Source organism: Amblyomma americanum, chromosome 11, assembly GCF_052857255.1.
Source record: "Amblyomma americanum isolate KBUSLIRL-KWMA chromosome 11, ASM5285725v1, whole genome shotgun sequence".
NCBI lineage: Eukaryota > Metazoa > Arthropoda > Arachnida > Ixodida > Ixodidae > Amblyomma > Amblyomma americanum.
Window position 1 is genome coordinate 8,116,508 of NC_135507.1, and position 15,076 is coordinate 8,131,583.

General features: G+C 45.6%; 2 long non-coding RNA genes across 2 annotated transcripts; both read left to right on the top strand.

Moving 5' to 3' along the window:
- Positions 1-690: 690 nt before the first annotated feature.
- LOC144110064 (uncharacterized) lies at positions 691-4,122 on the top strand. Its single transcript, XR_013309692.1, has 3 exons — positions 691-775; positions 1,052-1,196; positions 3,857-4,122. It is a non-coding gene; the product is annotated as an uncharacterized LOC144110064 (long non-coding RNA).
- Positions 4,123-6,554: 2,432 nt separating this feature from the next.
- LOC144110159 (uncharacterized) lies at positions 6,555-14,031 on the top strand. The gene is made up of 3 exons (XR_013309731.1): positions 6,555-6,688; positions 8,670-8,871; positions 13,988-14,031. It is a non-coding gene; the product is annotated as an uncharacterized LOC144110159 (long non-coding RNA).
- The last annotated feature ends 1,045 nt before the right edge of the window (positions 14,032-15,076 follow it).

Genomic DNA, 15,076 nt, shown 5'->3' on the forward strand with positions numbered 1-15,076 from the left:
GTGGGTAATGTGATAAATAAATAAATAACAGCAGCAAATTCTAGGTAAGCGAAATTTTAATTGTCTACACGTTAGTGGGTTTGCGTATTGCGGCAATCAACAGTTGCATTTTGGTACAAGGATGCTTTATTTGTCGCCCGCGCGGCTCATGGTTCGCTGCCCTTTTTTATGTTTGAAGATAAATCTTTGCCAACTTTTACGTCCAGTGAGCCATAATTAATAGGCTCAACATCACAAGCACCCCTGTGCTGGCGCATGCGCCAATTACAAGCTGGCAGGCAGCCTCAATCTTAGTAGTCGGATTCAGGGTTGAGAGAAAAATTCGAATGTTTCGATATCGGCAGGACACAATAGAGTTCCTTCCTTTCTTCCTTCTTTCCTGTAGTGTATTTACTTACTTTACTCTACTTCATTACATACCTTACTTACTTTACTTATTTACCTTACCTTACTTACTTTGCTTACTTTCTTTCTTCCTTTTTCTTTTTTTTTGTGTTGCGCGTGGAGCAGTACTAGTTACTTGCGCTGGTGTGAACAGCGGGGGATTGAAATTCGGAAGTAGCTGTGGCAGAGTACGAAAACGTTACGTCTTTGAGTGTTGCTGGCGGCTGTGGCCGTTATGGTCAAAGTTCAGCTCAAGCTCTGCGATTATAGCACAATGTCTCGCAGGAGTTGAAGAAATCGCGGTTGCGGAAGGCAAGAATGCTTCCAACACGGTCATCGGACTTTACTGCCGGCCTCAAACGACCTGCGATCAAGTGGCGGATTACATGAAGTGAGCGCTCGATGTTTTGATTTCTTTCACTTCCAAGAAGCGCGTCGGCACAGAGATTGTTAGACTTGCTGCAGTTTCCTTTATTAATCCTCATCCTATTTTGTATGATGCAATCATGCCTTAAACGCCTTATCATATGTCATACGTTATCCCTGTCGTGTTACCGTAAGTGTTCGGAGTCTTTTGTTCCCGAAGCGTCGCAAAGTACCCCGTAAAGGAGCTGTTGGCAAAATTTCTTTTTGCAGTTGGCATTTAATATTCATGCTGTACTTGCAGGACTACATTCATTCCGGGAGGAGTGGTGATTCTTGGACACTTATCTCACCGCGACAACAACATCACTGAATGCTTCATACTTGCGCCAACTTTAAGGATTACTAAGGGCAGAAATTATGAAAACCTGAGCTACATACATACTCTGGTGAGCTCCACATCAATCAGTTGCCTGAGTTTCTAATCCTGCAAGGTGCATGCTGCATAGCGTATTTGTTGCTCTTATACTACAAGGGGCCAAAATTGGGTGCAATTTCCCCATGCTACCGAAGTACTGAAACTCGGCAAGATCAAGCGTAACATATACATTTATTCAAATTACCCAGTCCTGTACCATCCGCGGCTACCTTATTCACACAAACTGCCTAAACTTCCTAAACTTCTCAGTCTCCATATGGCTGAGTGCAAACAAAGGTATTCACCATGGGTAGCACACGCGAGATAGCCCCGAGTCTTTTCGAAGCCAAAGCACCAGGCGGTAGAGTATATATGCGAAAAAGAAAGAAAGAAAACGTATTTTTGGTTTCAAACTTCTCATGTATCTGCTTGTAACTTACCAACATATTCTTCTAAGTATCTTACCTATGCTTCTAATATCTAAGTGAGAGAAAAAACTTTTTCGTTATATTTTCAGGAGCACTTAAAATTTCCGGAAATTTTACCTTTGTATTCAGCAACCAACCGCCACAACAACTGATCCTCCACGGCGGGTCCCGCGAAACAATGTTTTCTTATTGCAAGGTGCTTCCATCAGAGTTAATAATAATAATAATAATAATAATAATAATAATAATAATAATAATAATAATAATAATAATAATAATAATAATAATAATAATAATAATAATAATGTTATATAGTAGTTACAGAACTAAGTTTAGTTATATCAGTACCTGCCCTAAATTTTCACACATTGAATTATCTCAAGTGCTTGAGAGATTTTTACCTCACACTCCCCAGGACAGCTAGTCTGAGAACGGCAAATTGTATAATGGCAAACCTTGTTGTAAAACCGTGGTGTTATCGAAATTAGTGATGTGTTCAGTTAACTCGCTTCCGCAACAGGAGTTGTCTTCAAACTTAAGTCCTGTTCTGCCCTCTTTGCTCTCAGGCGAAGCTTTTAACTTGCTAAAAGTCAGACTGTCCGTCAGGTGTGAGGAAATGAGTGGTCCCTGACCCATGCCCAGATTTCCAGCCTTCCTGCGAAATCAAGGGCGGCGAAGAGCTTTGTGAGAGAGCGCTTTCTCCATTTCGTCTTCCAATATGCGATAAAATATTTATTCGGTCCCTAGCATTGTTTACATGTTTCTGCATGTAGTCCTTTATAAACTTCACTCAATTACATCGCGGCGCACAAATCGGTAGGCCTTGACGCCGTCTGGCTAACTTGCCCCTGTGACATATTATGCAAACCATCAACATCATTATGGTATGACTGGGTAGAGTGAACGATCGATTAACTGGAAGCGCCTGCATATTGTTATGACACACTCCAACCCTGATTGTTATGAAGGTCAACACTCTAAACACGAGTTATCCCATATGGGAGTAAAAATAGCCGCAAGCTCTCCTGTAGCGCACTCTCTTTAAGGGGAAAGGTACTCTACTCGAGCCCTGGAGTAGAGCCCTAGGGTAGAGCCCTGAGGCAGCCTCCTCCCATTACTAGGTTCATCGTTATGCTTTGCGGTGGGAATATGACTCCGCTGCCAAGAGTAAGCATTCCGTATATTTACTGAACAATGTCTTCCCCGGTACTTCAGAAACATACTCAGCCCCTAAAAGGGTGTCCGTAAAAGGGAAGCTTATTCCCTTTTTACTTCCATATAGGTTAATTCGGTTTTAGAGTGTGCGAAAGAGGCTTCCTTCAATTCGCGTTCGCCTAGAGATCTATACCGGCCTCTTTTCTTCTCTAGATTGAAATAAATGCTATTGTTGGCTGTAATTAGAGTACGGCGTTTCCTCTGAGCGTGGCGAAAACTCTCAGCAGCTCTTGACTATATCTCTTCTCTCATTTATTCCTTTTATTGCACACACTAGTTTTAGACCTCTCGAAGTAAGAGCGCAAAAAATACAGACGGGACACATAGAACAAAAACACACAACGAGCGCTGTTTTTCAAAGGCACATAGAACAAAAACACAATGAGCGCTTTCTTTCAAAGAGAGAGACAGCGCTCGTTGTGTGTTCTTGTTCTATGTATCCCGTCTGTGTTTCCCACGTTCTTAATTCATGTTGGTTCACCAACAAGCCCAAGCTGCTGTTTTGGCTAGTTTTAGCGTCGAAGTGATGCTTTTAAATCAATGCATTGGATTCCTCGATATCGGCTTGTTTAGCAGAAGGGAAACGTGTCTGAAGAGATTATTTTTGCCATATGCGCGGTCTTGTGATCTTTCTTTTTTCTTTTTACTTCTTACTCCCACCCCGAACAAAGCATTCTTTTCATTGCTTGCCTTTAAATTTACTAAACCAACTTTTTTTTACTTTCCTTTTGCGTTTTGCACAGCACTGTTACAATATGTTTTCATATGTACATTTTGACACAGTACAATATTCTGGATAGTGTTGCTTGTTCTTGTATAACTGTTGTTGTGGAGAGCAACTGCTGACGCGCCACTGTTGCTGCACCGTCGGTGTCCTCTGAGGCCAGGGCCTAGTCAGGAGGATGTGTTCAGTCCTTTTGCCCTGCCTCAAGGGGGATAACTATGTATTACATCAATAAACAATATAAACACACTATATATCTTAAAAATCCGTGCTTTTTTCGATCGAGAAATGAAGTCTCGCTCATTTATTCCTGCCGCTTCACAGCAGGATTCCATGGCAGCAGTGAGGCACCTGCAAAAGACGCACGGCATCGACACCATGTATTCTGTGTCGTTCACGATGGCGGGGCGTTGGTACCAGCCAAGGAATCCGGACAATCATTTCTCCAGAGCAGGAAGGTACCGCCCAGGGTACCCCTGCAGAACCGGAAACTACTCGCAAAAAGTATTCGTGCCAGAGGCAAGTCTCGTCTTGCTTACTGGGTGTACGATATGCTCATAGCGTCGATTGCAGAGAGAACTGCACCATGAAGAAGGGATAAATACGAATTAAAGTGCACTGAACCCGTGTGACACACCTTCAACCAAATTTGCGGAATCGGAGTGGCACTGAAGTGAAATCCATGTGCAACAAAAAGTGCAAATGTTTCAACGTAATTAAACCGAGTAGACATGCGAAAGAATGTGATTAGCCTGGTTGTCTAATGGTTTTGCATTGCTGGGTCATGGGCACGTCTGGCGGCAATATTAGTTCGATAACAGTATAAGCTGATGAAGACGACGATGTGCAATGCACAGCGCGGGAGTGTTATGTTAGTTGGATGGTATTATTAATTGATGAACACTATGATGTGCAATGCACAGCGCGAGTGTGTCTATATTAGTAGGATAGTGGTATTAGTTGATGAAGACGATGTGCAATGCACAGCTCGAAAGTGCATTGCACATTAAGGCGAGATAGGTTGCGGCGATAGCATTGTGGTCTCGTGCAGTGGCCTGTGAAGTTGATCTTTTAGTGCGGGTTTGGCTACGGTAGCCCTCAAAGGCAAGCTGGAGAAAAACTCGGCGAGTCGGTTGGAACTCGTGAGGCAGTGTTCTCGCACACGGAACGCATGGACATCGTGGCAAAAAAACGAGGGACGCTTAAGCTCCCACTTAGCCACCTCAGTGGTTCAGTAGTTAGGGCACTCAGCTGCTGACCCGAAAGACGCGGGTTCAATCCTGGCCGTTGAATTTCGATGGAGGCAGATTTCTAGAGGCCCGTGCAGTGTGCAATATCAGTGCACGCTAAAGAACTCCAGGTGGTCTAAATTTACGGAGCCCTTCATACGACGTTGCTTACTACTAGCTAGGGGTTGTTTAAAATGCAACAGAAAACTTAAATATCACTCGAAAAAAATGTAATAATCAGTATGAAACATGAGAATAGAAATCGTATTATGTATAGATAATGACAGTGTTAGAGCCATTTATCATAGGATCGGAACAAAAGGGACGTCTTACATATGGGAAAAACAGGGAAAAGAAAATATCAATCCCGCTAGCTTTTATTATGCTAAAATTGCTAAATAAGGTCATTATTTGTGTTTCTAGTATATCCTGTAATATTAGTAACGTAAAAATAAGTAGGTCGTGTTAGAAAAAAAAACGTTTGGCTCTGTCACCGTCAATCCGAAGTGCCGCTCGCTCGCTGGGCGCACTCCGCTGTGGTGACCATTCGAGCGGGCGAGGGCGCAGCGCCGTGAACCCGCTGGTCCGCCTGAGCGTTCCGCTTTCGTCCGCTCCGCTAGCCCACTCTGCTAAAAGTATCTGTTAATGGCAACTACCGAAGAGTTTTATTTGCGGCTCCTAGGCGGCGCTTCCATCTACTAGTGTCTTATTTGCGGTTAGTCTCACAGGCATTTAATGCTGACCTCGGTAGTGTACCGAATATCAATACATACCAACGCAAGGCGGTCACAGGGAACACCAATGAATCTACACAGAAGCTCACTGTGCAAAGCTCACATGTTTCACGTGAAATAACATGATCATCAGTGACACGTAGGCCGCAGTAATGACTCATATGGCTGACTATCTCTCATGCGGCTCTTTATTATCAACGCCTCATTCCGCGGAGGTCGGGTAGTAATCACGCGAACTACAACGATGACTGGGTAACTGGTCCAAACAGCGATTGCACACTATAATGGACCATGTAACTCACTATAATTGTCATGTGACCTATTAATTATCAGTGGCTTGTTTATAGAGATCACGTCGTTGTCACAAAAATGGCGTCATTAACACGTTAGTGCTCCCGTTGACGTCTAATAGTCATGTGACTGGTTTGCCAATGGGCGACATGACCCGTTGAAATCCTTTTAAATATGACTTCTCTAGCAACTTACGCTGAAACACGTTCATACAGGAACGTTCCTTTGGTATTTTCAGTACGCTAGGGGCCATTTCCCTTATTTAGCCGTTGTGTGTTTGTCTATTTCTGTTTGTCTGAGGCCTGTACTGTGGCAGGCTGCTCACCTGCCCACTGGGTGATGGGCAGCCTGCCTATGTGTATATACCTAGCAACGAGCCCACCGTGTCAGGCAGCAGCTGAATCGTGAGAGGCTGCTCAAGAAGAGCAAGCTCTGTCGCAACCCAAGTCACATCGATGGTAGAACCTGCCATAGAAGGGCAGTGGCGCATTGCTTGACCGCTTCACCACTGCGCCAGGAGTGGAAGGAAGAGTCCCAGGGATCTATGAGTGCAGCGAACGACCAGTTTCATATTATGGACATCAAACCATTATCGCTATCCGAACAACTGCCGTCCGTGTACACTGGATCTGAACACCGGAATCGAAGTCAAAACCAAACTGCCAGAGCACCTAATTCGCATTTGACCCTACTTCGCAAATCAACAATTTTTTTTTCTTTAAACGTACTCGCTCCTTTCCTTCTAATGGGTCCTCCGCTTTCCTTCCCAGGTCTGCGACAACACATCCCTCACATACAAGTCGACATTTTATTACGCCTCGACCGACAGCGCTGTATTCGCATTCGATAAGACTCACGGTTTTACGGTGACTCTTGACAACTCGGAATCCTTCAGAAGAAAGGTAAGCTGCCTTCCCTTAGCCGTCTCCGAAGCTCACACAGCGCTTATGTCTTTCCTTTTCGAGTGAAGGTGTGACGAGCGCTGCGAAGTCTGACTTCAAATCTTTGTGCTGTGCCGCATGGATTGGACACGAATGCAGAGTGGTTCCTGCAGCACAGGGGATATAAGGCGGGATAGAAGATGATTGGCTTTGCGCTATTTTTGAACTGAAAATTCTTGAGGAAAGTTGGTGTTCGAGTGCCGTACAAACTGAGAGATCAAAGGCCTGACAACTTCATAGGAAGCTTACAATACACTCATCATCCTTTGACGAAGGGGAGACGTATATGATTTATTCTTCCTTTCCTAAGCACAGCGAAATGTCATTTCCAACTTCACTTGTTCATTGAGCAGCAAGCAGTAGTCAAGTTGAATTCCCAGCTTTTTCTAACTACCTCACTTCAGGAATATAATTATATTCCTCATAAAGGAACTCTACCAACACGCCCTTAATTGTTATCATTGGGAAAGATATTGATCCCTGCAATATGGTGTTATTAGTGTTTTTTGAGTTGCCTGCATCATTAAGGAAAAGATACGGTACCACTAGCCCTGCCTTTTCGTGTGTCACATTTGTTTTGAGGCAAAACGAACAACTGATAGTTCGGGTTAGCAAACTTTTTTTCTTTCTTTTTGCCTTGTTAATGTTCAGCCGGAAAATAATTTCACAGCGAAAGCTGTACAAATAATTTTTCTCGAGATTACTTCGTCGGTGGCCGCGTGAGCTGTGAGAGCAAGAAGTGAGACTGCCAAAGAGCTGTCCGATGAGCGGCGCTGCGTACCTGCTGTACTTTCTGCCCGTTACTGATGGTAACAATCCGGCGATTTTATTGTTCAATAGAAATTTCGAGCGGTGTCACAAAGACTTAAAAGCGATACTCCGTGCAGCGATCTGATATTCACGGAAGCTCGCAAATCTGCGTTGCTATCACGCTCTGACACCCTCCAGTTCGAACTTCGTAAATTTTCGAATCAATTGGTGAACCTTCGCCTATGGCGTACAATAAAGCATTAGGCAGTTTTAGTTTCACGTACGTACACAGTTCACGTACGCAAACGTGAGGAGTTTACGTAGCATACGCGCATTTCGTTTCAAACCATTTTAGTTGCACGTACGCCATCTACTGACAGATGCAGGCAGTGCTGTAGCCACACTAAGACAAGAAGAGTTAAAGCCAAGCCAGTCGAACTGAGCGTCGGAGCACTGCTTCGTTAGGGTTAACAGCTTGGAAACCGCCTTTATATCTGAAAAAAAAAAACAATACCTATTTCTCGCTTGAAACTTTATGCGAGGGTAAGAATGGACAAATCGAAGGCTAATACAACAGTTTAGAACACGATATCGCGTCGAGAGATTAGCCACGAAGCTGTTATCGTTTTGAAGCGGGCGGGCAGGGCGCCGCTGTTTGTCAACGCTACGTACTTGCGCAAACAACGCAAAGATCGCAACGTAAAAATCCGAATCTCACGCACATACGTGAGACTCGCGCATACCCTTTACGTTCTGCGCATGCGCACTGGTCACCCGTAAGAGCTCTACGTACGTGAAACAAATTATTAACGTCCCGCATCGTGAACGTCCTCCGGTTAGAGATGGTTAGCGGCGTTCGCTCAGTGATTTCAACCCTTGGTTACCAAATTTCAGTATCAATGGGCACCTCGCACGAATGCGACGATCGTCCGACACTGGCGCTAGAATCATAAAGAGATTAGAGTTTGAAATGTAACTACACCCTTAGATGCCCACAGTGTATTAAATAATCAGGGTATAAAACACATGTAATCCGTCGCGGGAATAAGTATTATGGCAATCCCCTTACATTAATGAGCCTCTTTTATTTCCGTATCTTGCGTTCAATATTATTGTGACCTTTCGCACTTCAATGCTTACTGATTTTGAATGTAATACAATGAAAATTACACTGTGACGCTTCCTGTCGCAGATTTGCGATACTTGGACAAACAACACGGACCTCCTGGCTGGTCTCGCTGTGTATGACGCAAACTATGATGGCGCGCTCAAGAACTGCACCACGTATAAGGGGGCCGCTTGGAGTTTTCTGCAACGGTTTAGCACCGCCCGAAATCTGCTCAATACGTGGGGAGCTAGCAAAGTTGGAAATTTCTCGGCAACATGCTACGCGCGTAAGTATAAGCACCTGCGATGGTTGACCCACTAAAAGACACATTCTTTTTCGAACATGCTATAAGTATGGGCCATTCAAAATCAGGCCGTCCATCTCTCTGCTGAGAAAAAAATGCTTTATACGAGCCCTTCGCGCCTTGAAGCGGATACAGAGCGCCAGAAAGTAGACGACAATCTGGACTCGTCATGAGCCAGAAATGATTAATTTTTTCATGTTCCCTTCGTTCAACCCCCGGGGGACTAGACCAGCCAGGTTCGTCACATCGATGACTACCATCTCTGGCACATGAAGAGTTCAGCTTGTCGAGTGTTTTCTGAAACACTGTCTCCGATTTGAGACGAGAAGGTCTCGTCCAAAGGATTTTTTTCTTCGAAAAAAAAAATGGCAGAGTGGGTACTAAACGACCATTTTGGTACCATTTTGAGAAAAAAAATTGTTAGGCGAGTAACAGTATGCAACTTTACAAAAAGTAATCGTGATGGTGTAGCACCCGGTTGCTGAAGATATCGGGACACGAAGGAAGAAATAAAAAAGAAAAAGAGTTAGACGAGCGCAGACTACATGCTAGGTGTCACAAACGCGAAAATTCATTCACTTTGATTGCCCACAGACACCCAGAAAAAAAGGTGCCTTCCTCGTCATCTACAACTTCATTTGAAAATGAAAATTGGTTTTTGGGGAAAGGAAATGGCGCAGTTTCTGGCTCACATCTTGGCGGACACCTGAACCGTGCCGTAAGAGAGGGAATAAAGGAGGGAGTGAAAGAAGAAAGGAAGAAAGAAGTGTCGTAGTGGAGGTCTCCGGAATAATTTCGACCACTTGGGGATCTTTAACGTGCACTGATATCGCACAGCACACGAGTGCCTTTTGCGTTTCTCCTCCATCGAAACGCTGCCGCCGCGGTCGGGTTCGAACCCGGGTACTGCGGATCAGTAGCCGAATTCATTCATTGAACCTTCATTTATTCATGTTATTTTTTCACGATACCGCCCTCCTGCTATTTACGCGCCCGTTTCGCGGCCTTAAACGGAGTGATTCGAACCCAGGCCAGTTCGGAGTCTGTGGTCTCCATCACTACTACTTTAGACCACTCGACCATGGTCGTTTTTGTGTGCTTCCAGCTTGTGCGCAATCACACACACTATACATATACAAAATGCGCTGACCTATGTCCACTGGCCTGCGAGGTTCACGTTTTTGAGTATCACTAATTCGACAAGTACGGACAACCACTCACTGGAAAGTCTGTCTTAAGCGCTTCACATGTAAGCAAAGCTCTAATTGAAATTTCCTCGCGCTTACCGGTTCAGCGATCACCTCGAGGCTTCGAATTATGCGTCTGTTTTGTACTTTCAAATATCTTGCATGTTTGTGCTGCGTGGGAACAGTTCTGAAATGGGCGAGTTTGACTGGATAATTCGAGTGAGGGCAGCCTTATTGAGAATCTGGAATGCGTCGCGAGTTTGGTTTGAGGCTTTAGCAGAAAAGCGCTGGAATCAATAGAAACTGCAGAATATGCACAAGATTGGGGCTGAACTCGTCTCTACGCTTCAAGGGGAGCAGATTAACGCTGCCCAAGAGCACTGGCTGCCATTCATTAAAAACGCAGGCTGGCAGCACCTATCATCCGCCGTAGTTGTGCGGCGAACATGATACGCAGAGCGGATGTTCGAAGGAGTTCCAAAAGTATAATTGTGGGGCATACCAAGGAAGTTCTCATGCGTACCAACAAAAGAGAAAGTGGCGACGTGGAACATCATTCACTGCGGAAAGGTTATGAGGTGGTGCCTTTTTTTTTTTGCCCGGCTAGTGTAGGGTTGTAAACGTGTATTCAATCCTAAAAGCAAGACTTAACTGCGGATGCAGTGAAAATGATATAGGTTTTAAAAAGCAGTTAGGCTGTAAATGCGAAAGTAGTTCTCGGAGTCACTTGCTCGGGTCACACTAAACGATGATGATTGGGAAAGGCGACATATGGATGTGACCTTACGGATTCTCCCAAATAGAAAATAAGAAGCCTCGAATCCGGCTAGCACTGATTTATAGTGTCTAAACACTTGCATGAAAACAAGTTTGTTAGAAATGAGGCTGAAAAGCGATAGCGGCAGTTAAAGGGAAGGTGAAATGGTTTTTTGAGAATTTTAGGTTCTTCAAGAAATCCAACCTATGAAGCTTCAAGGTAAAGCATGCCAAGTATTTTTTCGCCAGCATTGAAAATTTTGACGTAATCGCCGATTAAACCGCAGCGATAGTCAGGCTTCTTCTCACTGCAATAGAGATGTACGGAGAAACTCGTGATGAAATCTTTGTTGCCGAAATTTAAGACGTCCGCTGCCTTAGCCCACGAGCTGCAGTGAGCCTTCCAAGACCACCAAACAATGCTTCATGGGCTTCACTGTCGGCGGTGTTGGTTTAATTCCTTGAAACAAACGTTTATTAGCTGTAAACGCAGCGCCGCTCTATGTGACGTCATCGTTGCGGTCTCTGCCCATCGCAGGCACTGAAGAGAAGCCTGACCAACAATGCGGATTTATTCTGCTATTACGTCACCATTTCAAATCTTAGCCCAAAAATACTTCACATGCTTTACCTCCAGGTTTCACACATTCTACCCCATTTAAACTCGTACAAATCTAAAATCTCTTCACCTGCCCTTTAAGGTACCTGATTAGCGGAATGAGATATCATTACATTTCACATTATACGCAGCTTCTGTTGCAATCCCAGGGTGTGTTTGCGTCAGTTTCTTTGCAATTGTCAGTGCATCAAGTGTCATATTACGATTACCAGCTGCAGTAGCAGGTACCTGCTGTGCTGTGGCGGTGACATTTGCTATACCAACCTTTTTTTCCCCCGACTTCTGATATCGAGTCTCTTCCTTGCTGTCTCCAAAATATTCTCGACCAATCATTATTTGTCATCTGCCACGGTGAGCAGGTTTTGATGAACTGACAATGTTTCGTGACCTCTCTCAAACAATCAAGGTGTTTCGTCAGGGCAGGTTGGGATGATGTCACAAGACCACACGACATCTCTCGGTCAATGAGCGAGTTTCATCTCGGACAGTGGGGAGGGGGTGAGGGGGGGGGGGTGTTTGGTGTGTCAACTCTAATGGCATTGCATTAAAAGCAACGCACGCATCAGAGGAAGGTGAATAATATTGTAGTACGACACAGCAAGAAAGCAACATGGATAGTTAGATGAAAAGCGAGTTAAGGATTTTCCAGCTATAACTTCTGCCTAAATTATAACTTCCACTTTCCAGCTGTAACATTCAAGCTATACATTTTCCACTACACCATCTACACAGACTCCCAGGATTCGTGTCATTGAATCAAAAACACTCCCATCACACCTGTCCACGGAGCTCGAGGCCGCACTTGCGTCGCTGCACCCTTGCCCTCTATTCCTTCGATGGATCCCTGGGCGCTCGGGGATTGACGGCAATGAACTGGTTAACCAGCTCGCCCGTGAAGCTCTTAAACACTTGCCCGGGTACCGTTCAGCCCCTGGCCAAGGAACACGGAGGGCGGTTCGAGACGGTCCTTTCGCGCCACCATCAAAGAATATTACAAAGCACTACGCCTCGACCGTAACATCTACCCCGACCCTCATACGGTCTTTCTGTGCAGGAGGCTCACATCCTTCGACAGCTACAACTTAACGCACTTGTCACACCTGCAGGGCTTTATCTATACAAATTTCATCGTGATACTTCATGCCACAACGGCCCTGCCTTTTATGTCAACCTCTCCCACTGTCAATTCTCCTGCCCGGTTACTCTGCAATCAGATTTCTTTCCCACCCCCTCCCACGCACTGTCGGGACCTGGCTGCACAGGCTACGAGCCCGTACCACCACCACCACCACCACCACCACCACCACCACCACCACCACCACCACCACCACCACCACCACCACCACCACCACCACCACCACCACCACCACCACCACCACCACCACCACCACCACCACCACCACCACCACCACCACCACCACCACCACCACCACCACCACCACCACCACCACCACCACCACCACCACCACCACCACCACCACCACCACCACCACCACCACCACCACCACCACCACCACCACCACCACCACCACCACCACCACCACCACCACCACCACCACCACCACCACCACCACCACCACCACCACCACCACCACCACCACCACCACCACCACCACCACCACCACCACCACCACCACCACCACCACCACCACCACCACCACCACCACCACCACCACCACCACCACCACCACCACCACCACCACCACCACCACCACCACCACCACCACCACCACCACCACCACCACCACCACCACCACCACCACCACCACCACCACCACCACCACCACCACCACCACCACCACCACCACCACCACCACCACCACCACCACCACCACCACCACCACCACCACCACCACCACCACCACCACCACCACCACCACCACCACCACCACCACCACTACTACTACTACTACTACTACTACTACTACTACTACTACTACTATACGAGTGTGTATCCCTCCCATTACAACCTCTTTGCAGTGTCCGTGGCTATCTGGAAATAGACGAACACTAGACGTGCTAGAATAATTATGAGACAGTCGAATTAGAATCTGAGCGTCACGCGTTGACTAATCTGAAGATATTTCGCCCTGTCCAATCTCCTTCACTTTGATATGGATAAACAAATTTTCCTACTTTTTTTTTGTTCAGCGCTAAAAACTTTTCATTTTTCCGGGGGAGAAACACCACTGCTGTGCAACTTAATATGTACAACGTTAAATCGATCCTTTTCGGTGATTATAAAATAAGCGCGAGAAACTGAAAAGAAAATGAAATAAAGAGATGCAGGCAACGTGGGCGCTCGAATTTCTTGCATCTCTTCGTACCGTTTTTTTCCTCGCTAATTTTGTGAGAAACTTAAACCATGTGCCTGAAAAACCGGAGAAGCCGGGTAAATTTTATTTTTGGGTGTGCGAGTTGCCGTCTCCCATTTTGTTCTTACTGCTTACATACCGCAAGTCACAAAGAGAAGTAAAAAGTTTAAAAATATCTAAATTCCAGAATAATTAATGCTAAGTCTACATTCTGTTCGCAGTGCCTCGCCTGAAGTAACGAAGATGCGCCGCCATACAGCCAGCCCTCCGGAATTCGCCTTGCGGACTCCCCCTGGTCTCGAATGGACTTTAGTTCATTCCTGAGCTCAATTATGTGTTCATAACGCTATCTTTCGCTTGCTTTTTAGTTATCTTGTATTTATTTTAATATTTGCGTAGACACTGATATAGGAAGTGTGCTTTTGGTCGTTACGTTTTCTCATTCATGGCACGGTTTTCCAAGTGTGGACCGGCTGCTGATGGCGCCATTGCGGACTTCCCGGTCATTACTGAAGATATAGACGCACAGAGAGCAAGCATCCACGCACAAGAGGAGCAGTATTGCGCAATGCACGCTCACGAATCAGCAGGGACGCTCGTGCAGGCACTTCTGATCGTCGTCGCCGGCGGCTAATCATGGTGACCGTTGATAAAGAGAGGAGCACCAGACACCGCTGTCGACACTCAATGCGGAATTGTTAATGTTTTACCAGTTTCTTATCAGAAGATGGGAAAAGGTGGACAGATGAGGTCGCAGGTGTGAACAGGGCACAAATAACGTCGTTCGTCTTGTATATGAAACTCCTGCAAGAACCCCTGCTCTGCTGACTGATCCGCAGCTTTATACAAGAAGAGGTCAAGCTGCCTGCCCATTTACGGCGATTTGGAGTATACGACAGAAAGCGACACAAGCGGTGCTCTACTGCGACTTTTTTTTTTTCTAATGACGCTACATGTTCTAGCACCTGCATGGCATTTGCTTTATATAGGTGCTGCGGTCGCTTCGCCGAGCGCCTCCCATATTTTTACTTCTAACTCTCGAACGAAATTTCTTCAGACGAAACTTACTGACAAGTGTTCGAAGTATGTCACTAACACCACACTAAAATTTTGTCCCCCTTCCAGTGTCTTGCGTCCCTCCGCGCTGAATTATCCGCAAATATGAACTACATGCAACTTGCCCAACTCGCCATTCTTATACCTCACTAAAATCTTGGATGCCATTCCTTCTGAATAATCAATGATGATGATGAATTTTTTGTGTTGCAAGTGCATCTGGGGCCAAAGAGCGCCATGGCACAAGATATTTT